Below are 11,481 nucleotides of genomic sequence, written 5' to 3' on the forward strand. Positions count from 1 at the left end.
TTTCTCGAGGATTTTAGTTTGGCTTCATTATTGCATTATCTTTGCGTTTGGTTTGTCTTCAACATTGATTTGTCTTCAAGATTTATCTTCACAATGTTGATTTGATCTTTCTCTGACATATATACATATGCGTGTTCTATCCTCTACAACATTCACTTATAGCTATGTCTTCAAACTTGCCTGTTTCTGAACAAGTGAATGTGATCAGACCCTAACCCCTTCTGTGCTTCTTCCTCAAATTCTATCTATCTAGTCATATGCATTCTATTGAAACATGTCAAATGTCTTCACCGCGTCCTTGTCAGCTAAAGACGCTGAGACACACATTTAAACCTGCTTTTAATGCTATATCTCTTTTGCCTGAATATCGGAGAAGACAGAACGACCACACGACAAACCAAGCATGCATGGGAACATGGAACAACTTTCAATGACTTTCATGCACGCCACGTGTCCATCATATGTGAACCGCCAGAGGCACCTGCGTAATTGAGTTGTGCATCCCTTTGCCTTATAAATACCCACCCCATGCGGTCATTATCTCCCTTCCATCTTGCTCAAACCCTAGCGCCACCGCTAGCTCGCATCGATGCCGGAGACAAAGCGCTTAGCTGCCACGACTTCTTCGACGCCGTCCTCACGCCGGCCGCGGACCTCGTCTTCTCCGCCGACTCCGTAGGTGTCTTCCACCGCCAAGTTAGGGCGCGGGAGATTGGACTGCTCGGCTTCCTTCTCCGCCTCGTCTAGCAGTTCGTCAGTGGTAAATAAATCTCGCTTTTTATAGCCTGTTTGATCCGTCAAATCAATCCACTTCATCCAAAAGTGGTTTCTACACCTCCAAATTTGGATGTGTTTCTTTCTGCATCTCATATCATGCTAATAGTATTCACTTATGCTTGTTAGATTCCTCACTTGTACTTATTCATGGATTCGTACAAATTTGGAACCAACTCTCTTCAAATAATTGAATGTCTTCGCACTATGAGGTCAATGTCTTCGAACTGATTTAACTTCAAAATCTTCTGAGGATGCATATGACCTCTCCCCTTCCCTCGCGTCACTAATGTTGTCACAGGTACATGTCCATGGGAGAATCCATTGGTTCTCATGGTCTGCATTCATTTGTAGAGTTTTTACAACATCATATTCACTCTCCTGAAGCCAGTTCTTGTCTAACCAGTAGACGGAAGCCTTTCATCGTTCTGAATCCAATTTGTCTGAATATCATGGCCATTGAGAAATCAGCAAGGAAGGGTGGCAGGCAGCACTGAGGCAATACAACTCTAGATCTGCCTCTGGATCTGTATGAACTATACAAGACAGATCCTGAGGAGAACTACAACCAGCGCAAGACCTGGATCCAATGGATCCGAAGATATTGGGAAGAATAGTGGTTCAAGTACAATTGCGTCACTGCTGAATATGCTGAGAAGAACGCTATTAAGTGCCCGTGGGGTGATATCCTTTACAAGAATCTGCAACCCAAGTCCAAGCCTGAAGCTATTGCCCAAGGCTTCTATCCTTGCATGGTTCATGGACCGCAACCTGAAAATGTTGACCCAACATCCTTGTTATGGTGTCGGGCTGACAATCTCTTCAAGCACAACTATCAGTTCACTAAGGAGTCAGCTGCATCGAATAGAAAAGCCTTCGGACTCAACTTCAACCCTGGTCCATCTTCTCCAAGGCCGAATGGCACACGTGACGCCAATCCCAATGTCATCAGGCCCTTCAATAGCCTCGATGGGCTCCTCTCCCACATTGCTTCTCAGAGGGCCATAGTGGATCAGTCTGCTGAAGACGCTAACTCTGAAGAAGCGCCAGCACCACCAAAGCAGCAGAAGAAGAACAACAAGAAGAAGAAGACAAAAGCTTCGAAGCCCTCTGCTACACCAACTACTTCACCCTTGAAGCCATTGAAGGCTGCACCTCCTGAACCCAGTGTGCAGTCTGAAGACTTGTCTCGTGTTTCCAAGAAGACCAAGAAGCCCATGAAGATTTCTGGGCATGGACTAACTCCTGCTGCTATTTTGCGCAATGAGGAAGACACCATTGATCTGTCAAGTGATGAAGATCTTGGTGATGAAGCTCTTGGTGATGAAGCTCTAGAGATGCTGATCAAGAGCAAGCAAGAGGTGGAGATCTTCAATGATCTTCCCCTCTTTGATGTTGATATATTGAACAACTTCATCAATGAATGGTTTGATGACCAGAGCATCAGTATTGATGACCTTCAGCTGCCAGTGGACATCAGTGTCACTTTTCATGGAGCTATTGCAAATGAATTGGCCCTAGCTCAGAAAATCATCGAGCTCAAGAACAAGATTGATAATGAGAAGGCACATTTCAAGAAGCACATGGCCAAGCTCAGTGTGGCTGATGTACAAATCTTCAAGAAGATGTTGCACGATCTCAAGGAAGAGTTCCACAAGAAGCGTGAAGAAGCCAAAGGCTCACGCCAGCGCATGAAGTACTATGCGGAGAAATGTGTTCAAGCGCACAATGAAGCTGAGAAGGGAAAGGCTCTTGGGCGCCCTGGCATCGATCCCAGGATGGCTGCCAAGCAAAAGAAGAAGACTGCTGAAGCTCAACCCAAAGCTCAACGGCAGGAACGACCAAGCATAGTCTTCCCTGCCCGTATGACTGGCTCGAAGCCAAAGGTCACGTCAGCAGCTTCAGACATGAAGAAAACCAGGCATGCTGAAGCCGAAGCCAGAAAGAGGAAGCTCAAGGATACATCTGATGATGCTCCCTCCAAGAAGAAATTGAAGACAAAGTCTTCAAAGTCTTCAAAGAAAGAGCGTGCTGCTGCCCTAGAGCCCCTCATAGTGGAACCAATCTCAGTTGCTTTCCCTGCCTCTACCAACCAAGAACATCGTCTTGTGATCCATGAGCCTGCTTCCATAGAGGCTCATTGAGGGAGTCTCGGACTAGGGGGTGTCCGGACAGCCGAACTATCATCATCGGCCGGACTCCAAGACTATGAGGATACAAGATTGAAGACTTCGTCCTGTGTCCGGATGGGACTTTCCTTGGCGTGGAAGGCAAGCTTGGCGATACGGATATGTAGATCTCCTACCATTGTAACCGACTCTGTGTAACCCTAGCCCTCTCCGGTGTCTATATAAACCGGATGGCTTTATTTCGTAGGACGAACAACAATCATACCATAGGCTAGCTTCTAGGGTTTAGCCTCCTTGATCTCGTGGTAGATCTACTCTTGTAACACACATCATCAATATTAATCAAGCAGGACGTAGGGTTTTACCTCCATCAAGAGGGCCCGAACCTGGGTAAAACATCGTGTCCCTTGTCTCCTGTTACCATCTGCCTAGACGCACAGTTCGGGACCCCCTACCCGAGATCCGCCGGTTTTGACACCGACATTGGTGCTTTCATTGAGAGTTCCTCTGTGTCGTCACCGATAGGCTCGATGGCTTCTTCGATCATCAACAACGACGCAGTCCAGGGTGAGACCTTCCTCCCCGGACAGATCTTCGTATTCGGCGGCTTTGCACTGCGGGCCAATTCGCTTGGCCATCTAGAGCAGATCGAAAGCTACGCCCCTGGCCGTCATATCAGATTTGGAAGTTTGAACTTCACGGCTGACATCCGCGGGGACTTGATCCTCGATGGATTCGAGCCACAGCCGAGCGTGCCGCATTGTCACGACGAGCATGATTTAGCTCTGCGGCCGGACAGTACCATGGAGGCCGCACTCGAGCCTACTCCGATCTTCAATTCGGAGCCGGCTGCGCAGATCGAGGACGGATGGCTAGACACCGCCTCGGGTGCTGCAACCTCTACGGCGATAGAGCCAAACACTGACCTTGTCCCTCATGAAGCTCGCGGCTCTGAGGCGCCGAGACTCCTCGCCGGACTCCGAACCTCCCGCGCCCCCTCCGATCGAATCCGATTGGGCGCCGATCATGGAGTTCACCGCGGCGGACATCTTTCAACACTCACCTTTTGGCGACATCTTGAGTTCGCTAAAGTATCTCTCGTTATTAGGAGAGCCCTGGCCGGACTGCGGCCAGGACGGTTGGGATGCGGACGACGAAGAAATTCAAAACCCACCCACCACCCACTTGGTAGCCACTGTCGACGATCTAACCGACATGCTAGACTACGACTCCAAAGACATCGACGGCATGGACGACGATGCCGGAGATGACCAAGAACCAGCGCCTACCGGGCACTGGAAAGCCACCTCATCATATGACATATACATGGTGGATATCCCAAAGGATGGGAATGGCGAAGGGGCAGCGGAGGATGACCCCTCCAAGAAACAACCCAAGCACCGGCGTCAGCGGCGCCGCTCTAAATCCCGCCATAGCAAGAATGAAGATTCCGGCACCGGAGATAATAACACCCCAGATAGTGCCGAAGATAACCCACTCCAGCAAGATTCAGCATAGGAGGCCGGAGACGCCAGCCCTCATGAGAGAGCGGCAGAAGAAGAGGTAGAGGATTATATGCCTCCCTCCGAAGAAGAGGCGAGCCTCGACGATGACGAATTCGTCGTGCCTGAGGATCCCGTCGAACAAGAGCGTTTTATACCCAGGCTTATGGCCACGGCAAACAGCCTCAAGAAAAAGCAGCAACAGCTTAGAGCTGATCAAGATCTGCTAGCCGACCGATGGACTGAAGTCCTCGCGGTCAAAGAGCATGAGCTCGAACGCCCCTCCAAAAGCTACCCTAAACGCAAGCTGCTCCCTCGATTAGAGGAGGGGCGTATGAACCTGCATCACCATCAGACAATACGGCTGACCGACCACCCCGTGGTCGCGACAGAGAGGCCTCTAGGCCCTTCACCAGAACCGTACCCCGGCATCGCGCGAAAATCACAAGGCCACAGGGGAACGCTCCGGACTTGCGAGATATATTAGAGGATAAGGCAAGACAATCAAGATCGATCTATGGATCACGTGGACGCCCCATGATACGCGACGACAGCCGTCGCACCGGACACAGTAAGTCTGGGCGGGCCGAACAAAACAGACAAAGATCTTTTGAGCTTGGTCGTGATATTGCCCAGTACAGAGGTGCCGCACACCCACTATGCTTCACAGATGAAGTAATGGATCATCAAATCCCCGAAGGGTTTAAACCCATCAATATTGAATCTTATGATGGCACAACAGACCCCGTGGTTTGGATCGAAGACTATCTCCTCCACATCCACATGGCCCGCAGTGACAATCTTCACGCCATCAAATATCTCCCACTCAAACTTAAAGGACCAGACCGACATTGGCTTAACACCTTGCCAGCAGAGTCAATCGGGAGTTGGGAAGACCTGGAAGCCGCATTCCTCGATAACTTCCAGGGCACCTATGTGCGACCACCAGACGCTGATGACCTAAGCCACATAATTCAGCAGCCAGACGAATCAGCCAGACAATTCTAGACACGGTTCTTAACCAAGAAAAACCAAATCGTTGACTGTCCGAATGCGGAGGCCCTCGCGGCCTTCAAGCATAACATCCGCGATGAGTGGCTTGCCCGACACCTGGGACAGGAAAAGCCGAAATCCATGGCAGCCCTCACATCACTCATGACCCGCTTCTGCGCGGGCGAGGATAGCTGGCTAGCACGCAGCAACAACCTCAGCAAAAATTCTGGCAGTCCGGATATCAAGGACCGTAGTGGCAGGTCGCGTCGAAACAAAAACAAACGTCGCATTAACGGTGACAATAGTGAGGATACGGCAGTCAATGCCGGATTCAGAGGCTCTAAACCCGGTCAGCGGAAAAAGCCATTCGAAAGAACTACTCCTGGTCCGTCCAATTTGGACCGAATACTCGACCGCTCGTGCCAGATACACGGCACCCCCGAAAAACCAGCCAACCACACCAACAGGGACTGTTGGGTATTCAAGCAGGCAGGCAAGTTAATTGCCGAAAACAATGACAAGGGGCTGCATAGCGACGACGAGGAAGAGACCCGACTGCCGAACAATAGAGGACATAAGGGTTTCCCCCCACAGGTGCGGATGGTGAACATGATATACGCAACACACATACCCAAAAGGGAGCGGAAGCGTGCACTCAGGGATGTATACACGATGGAGCCAGTTGCCCCGAAGTTCAACCCATGGTCCTCCTGCCCGATCACTTTTGACCGAAGGGACCACGCCACTAGTATCCGCCATGGCGGATTCGCCGCATTGGTTTTAGACCCAATCGTCCATGGATTTCACCTCACCAGAGTCCTGATGGACGGCGGCAGCAGCCTGAACCTGCTTTATCAGGATACAGTGCGCAAAATGGGCATAGACCCCTCAAGGATTAAACCAACCAAGACAACCTTTAAAGGCGTCATACCAGGTGTAGAAGCCAATTGTACAGGCTCGGTTACACTGGAAGTGGTCTTCGGATCCCCGGATAATTTCCGAAGTGAGGAGTTAATCTTCGACATAGTTCCGTTCCGCAGCGGCTATCACGCTCTGCTCGGACGTACCGCGTTTGCAAAGTTCAACGCGGTGCCGCACTACGCATACCTCAAGCTCAAGATTCCAGGCCCTCGAGAAGTCATCACGGTCAACGGAAACACTGAACGCTCTCTCCGAACGGAGGAACATACAATGGCTCTCATGGCAGAAGTACAGTTCAACCTCTTAAGGCAGTTCTCGAGTCCGGCCGTTAAGCGACCGGACACGACTAAACGCGCCCGGAGTAACCTACAACAAGACCATCTGGCACGTTCTGAGCATGAGTAGCAGTGCGGCCCCAACCCCAGCCCCTGCAAAACGTCAAGACAGATCCTTCGCATACACCATTACGCTTTGGAGATACCATGGGCATGGGGAGAGGGGCACGACCACCATAGGCCCAGAATGCGGCTCAACCACACCAGGGGCTCTCAAGTGTGTCGTTCTTTTCCCTCTTTTTTCCTTTTTATTTTTACCCACAGGACTCCGTTCGTCAGAGGCCCTGTCCGGCAGCAGACCTGCCGAACTCACCATGCAACAGCCAGGGAAGGAGAAACGCTACAACGAATATCCAGGTGGTCTCCATTAAGAGTATTAAATTTGTTTCATACACCATTCCGTAGCCTACCCCTGGAGGGAGGACATGTTTCATAGTCCCATCCCCTGCTTATCGCACCATTCGTATCGTTCTGCATTCACAGCAGTTCTTTTCCTTGAATAAAGCAACGCAGCACCTTTTTCGCTTCCAATTGCCTTTCTTTCTTATACATATGTTCATTTATGACATGTTGCATCCGTACACTTCGGTACGGCTAAATACACCAGGGGCTTATGTTTCCCGCATTACGGTGTGATAAGTCCGAACACTTTCACAAGTGCGGCACCCCGAACTTATAGCATTATATGCATCGGCTCCGAATCATGTTCTTGGGTCAATAGTTGGGTTTGCCCGGCTCCCATGTTTTGGTACCTTACGTTCCGTTGTATCGGGTAAGGTAGCACTGGGAGAACCACTGCGATTGCGCCCCGGTTGAGCTGGGCGAGCGCCTCAGTGGAGAAAGCTAAAACTGACCGTCATGATGAGGCGAGAGCCGGTCGCTGTTCGAGAGGTTTCTTGCGAGTCCCTAAAGACTTATGCCGCTTAGAGCGAGGAGCCGACTTTGTCCGGCCCAGGCGTGGATAGCGCCCCAAATTCGGCCTTCCGAATATAGGGGCTTCGTCGAAATTTAAAATTATAGAATTCTATGGCTAAGTGAGAGTGTTCAAGCATTATAAGTCCAGTTGCCTTGTTCGTTGTGTTGAGCGCCTCCCTAGATGGACCCAAAAATGGGAACAAGAGTGCTCAAATTTATCCCGAACACCCCAGCACTCGTGGCATGGGGGCTGAAGCCGACGACTTGCCATCTCTCAGATTTGATAAACAGCCGCACAGAAGGTAATATTTTAAATTAACAAGCGTTGCTTCACGCATATGAACTAAGTTTTCAGCGCACATGATAACAAAATGCGAGTTTACTCAAAAATTACATCTTTGGAACACTCACCCGCAATAATGCGGGCACCCTTCAGGACAGTTTTGTAATACATTTCGGGCGTGCGATGCTCCTTGCCCTGCGGTGGCGCGTCCGTCACAAGCTTCTGGGCATCCATCTTGCCCCAATGCACCTTTGCGCGGGCAAGGGCCCGACGGGCACCTTCAATACAGGCGGAGTGCTTGATGACTTCAACCCATGGACACGCATCCACCAGCCGCCGCACCAGGCCGAAGTAGCTCCCAGGCATGGCCTCCTTAGGCCACAGCCAAACTATGAGGCCTTTCATGGCCTGTTCGGCCGCCTTGTGGAGCTCGACCAGCTGCTTCAACTAGTTGCTAAGGGGCACCAGATGTCCGGCCTTAGCATACTGAGACCAGAAGACCTTCTCTGTCGAGCTCCCCTCCTCGGCCCAGTAGAAAGCGGCAGCATCGGACACGCTATGGGGTAGATCTACGAACACTCCTGGAGAGCTCCGAATTTGGGTAAGTGATAGGTAATTCACACTCACATGCTTACTTTGCATGAAAAATGCCCTACCCGCCGCTATTTTCTTCAATGCCTCGATTTCCTGGAGGGCCTTATAGGCTTCGGCCTTAGCGGCTTTGGCACTCTCAAGAGCCATCGCAAGCTCGGACTCTCAAGTCTTCAAGTCACGCTCCAAACTCTCATGTTTTTCCATGAGAGCCTGGAGCTCTTGCTGTACCTCCGCCACCCGCGCCTCATGCTTATCTCGCTCGGTGCGTTCCGCGGCCGCATTACGTTCGGCCGCGGACACCGCCTCTTTCAGGGTCGCCACCTCGTTTGTGGCCCCTGCTATATCCACGTTATCCTTGTCATTTTTCTTGCAACCAAATCCTTTTCTGTAAGGTACAATTTTAATAAGGTATTACTCACCTTCTTTTTCCTCGAGCTGCTTCTTGGCACGTCCGAGTTCGTTCTCGGACCGCTCGAGGCTTTCCTTCAAAGTATTGACCTCCGCAGTCAGTGCGGCGGAGGTCAGCAACACAGCCTGCAATCCCATATTGACATATTTTTTATGACTCCTGCGTATATCTTTTTAGATCCTCAGTCCGGCTTTTCTTTCCGAACACCGAACCGAGCATCAGGGGCTACTGTCTATGCGGTACCATTTTGTATATATCGAAATTCTTACCTCAAAGCCTGTTAGAAGGCTGCTGCAGGCTTCGGTCAGCCCGCTCTTGGCGAGCTGAACCTTCTGAATCACCGCACTCATAACAGTGCGGTGTTCCTCTTCAATGGAGGCGCCATTGAGCGCCTCCAGCAAGTTATCCAGCGCCTCCGGTTGGACGGAGGCTGCCGGCGTCATGGTCTTGCCCTTCTTACGAAGGGGTCGCCCGCCGGACCCCGGAGCCACAATGGGTTCCGGGGCCGAGTCCGGTGCAAAGTCCGGGAGGTTGTCCTGCGACACCTCCGGGGCCTCCTCCTCCTGGTGGATCCCTTCCCGGGATCCCACCTCGGCATCGTCCGCATCATGGGGGGTGGAGGCATTCGGAAGTGAATCCATATCCGACGCACCTAAGGACCCGCTCGATGAAGCGGGAAGATCATCCTTGGGCGGACTGTAGGGTTGTATGCGGCATTAGAAAGACATTATGTGGCAAAAAGAAAAACCATGAAGTTATTCGGGAGTCTGGATACTTACGACCTCGCCAGGGGCTTGGCCCTTGGAGGCCAGTCCTCGTCGTCGTCGCTGACGTTGGCAGAGCAGTCCGGGGAAAGAGTTTTCCCCTTCTTGGACCCTTCGGCCTCCCCCGTAGGGGAAGCCTTCCTTTTCTTCCCTCCCCCCACTGGGGGAGAGGCTTTCTTCTTCTCCTCCTCACCTTTGTGGGAGGAGTCGGCCTCGGAGTCATCATCCGATAACACCTGAAAACGGGAACTCTTTCGAGTACCCGTGGCCTTCTTCTTGGCCTTCTTCTCCAGCACCACGTGAGGTGCCGGAGCCAGCAGCCCCGTTAGGCGAGCGTCCGCTGGGTCCTCTAGCAATGGGGCCGGACAGATAGTCTGTTCGGCCTTCGCCGGCCAGTCCTGTCAAAGGAAAGGGGAGTTTAGATCCCGCATAGAGTCAAACTATGGAAAAGGAGCATTCCGTAAAGGACAAAATCACTTACCTCGTTAGCCGGACGCTGCGAGCTGAAACCGTGATCTTCGGTAGCGGATGCGGGAGCCTCGGCGCCCTTGAACAGCACCTTCCAGACATCTTCGTACGTAGTGTCAAAGAGCCCGCTTAAAGTCTGGTGCTGCGCCGGATCGAACTCCCACATGTTGAAGCCCCGTCGTTGGCATGGGAGGATCCGGCGGATGAGCATGACCTGGACTACGTTGACAAGCTTGAGCTTCTTGTCCACCAGCTTTTGGATGCAGGCTTGGAGTCCGGTCAGCTCCTCCGAATCGCCCCAGATCCGGCCGCTCTCTTTCCAGGAGGTGAGCCGTGTGGGGATGCCAGATCTGAATTCGGGGGCCGCTGCCCATTCAGGGTCACGCGGTTCGGTGTTGTAGAACCACCCCGATTGCCACCCCTTAATGGTTTCCACGAAAGTGCCCTCAAGCCAAGTAACGTGGGACATCCTGCCCACCATGGCGCCTCCGCACTCCACTTGGCTGCCCTTCACAACCTTCGGCTTGACACTGAAGGTCTTGAGCCACAAGCCGAAGTGGGGTTGGATGCAGAGGAAGGCCTCACACACGACGATAAACGCCGAGATGTTGAGGATGAAATTTGGGGCCAGATCATGGAAATCCAGGCCGTAGTAGAACATGAGCCCCCGGACAAAGGGATGGAGTGGGAAGCCTAGTCCACGGAGGAAATGGGGAAGAAATACTACCCTCTCATGGGGCCTGGGGGTGGGGATGAGCTCTCCCTCGTCGGGGAGCCGGTGCGCGATGTTGCTGGACAAATATCCGGCGCTGCGCAGCTTCTGGATCTGCCCCTCCGTGACGGAGGAGGCCATCCACTTGCCTCCCGCTCCGGACATGGTTGGAGAAGGTTGAGGTGAGATGTGCGGACTTGGGCGCTGGAGCTCGAGTTCACGGAGATGGATAAGCCAAGGAGGAAGAAGGCGCCGGTAAAAGGGTTGGATTTTTATCCCCTTATATGGACGGACGAAAACATGTGTCCCCACCGGCCTGGTAAAACTCGCTTATCTCCCAAGCGCCGCAATCAATGGCACGGTTGGGTTACCCACGTCCGTATTGATGGGAACTCCGGAATAAGGGGAACACGATCTCTGCTTCGACAAGACGTGCCAAGGAAACCGCTTCGCTAAACGCGCTGAGGTGGTACAATAAAAATGATTCTAGTAAAGGCTTGGTTGTGGTGTGACATCACGCCACAAAATACGTCAGCAGATTGAACTTGTGTAATATTATTCTCTCTACGGTGGTACGTGGGATTTATTTTTGCAGAGCCGGACACTATCCTGGTGTTCACAATCTTCTATAAATTATTCGGAGGAAGAACCCGCCTTGCAATGCCGAAGACAATATGCGCGC

The sequence above is a fragment of the Triticum dicoccoides genome, chromosome 7B (genome assembly GCF_002162155.2).
Source record: "Triticum dicoccoides isolate Atlit2015 ecotype Zavitan chromosome 7B, WEW_v2.0, whole genome shotgun sequence".
In the NCBI taxonomy this organism is placed as follows: Eukaryota; Viridiplantae; Streptophyta; class Magnoliopsida; order Poales; family Poaceae; genus Triticum; species Triticum dicoccoides.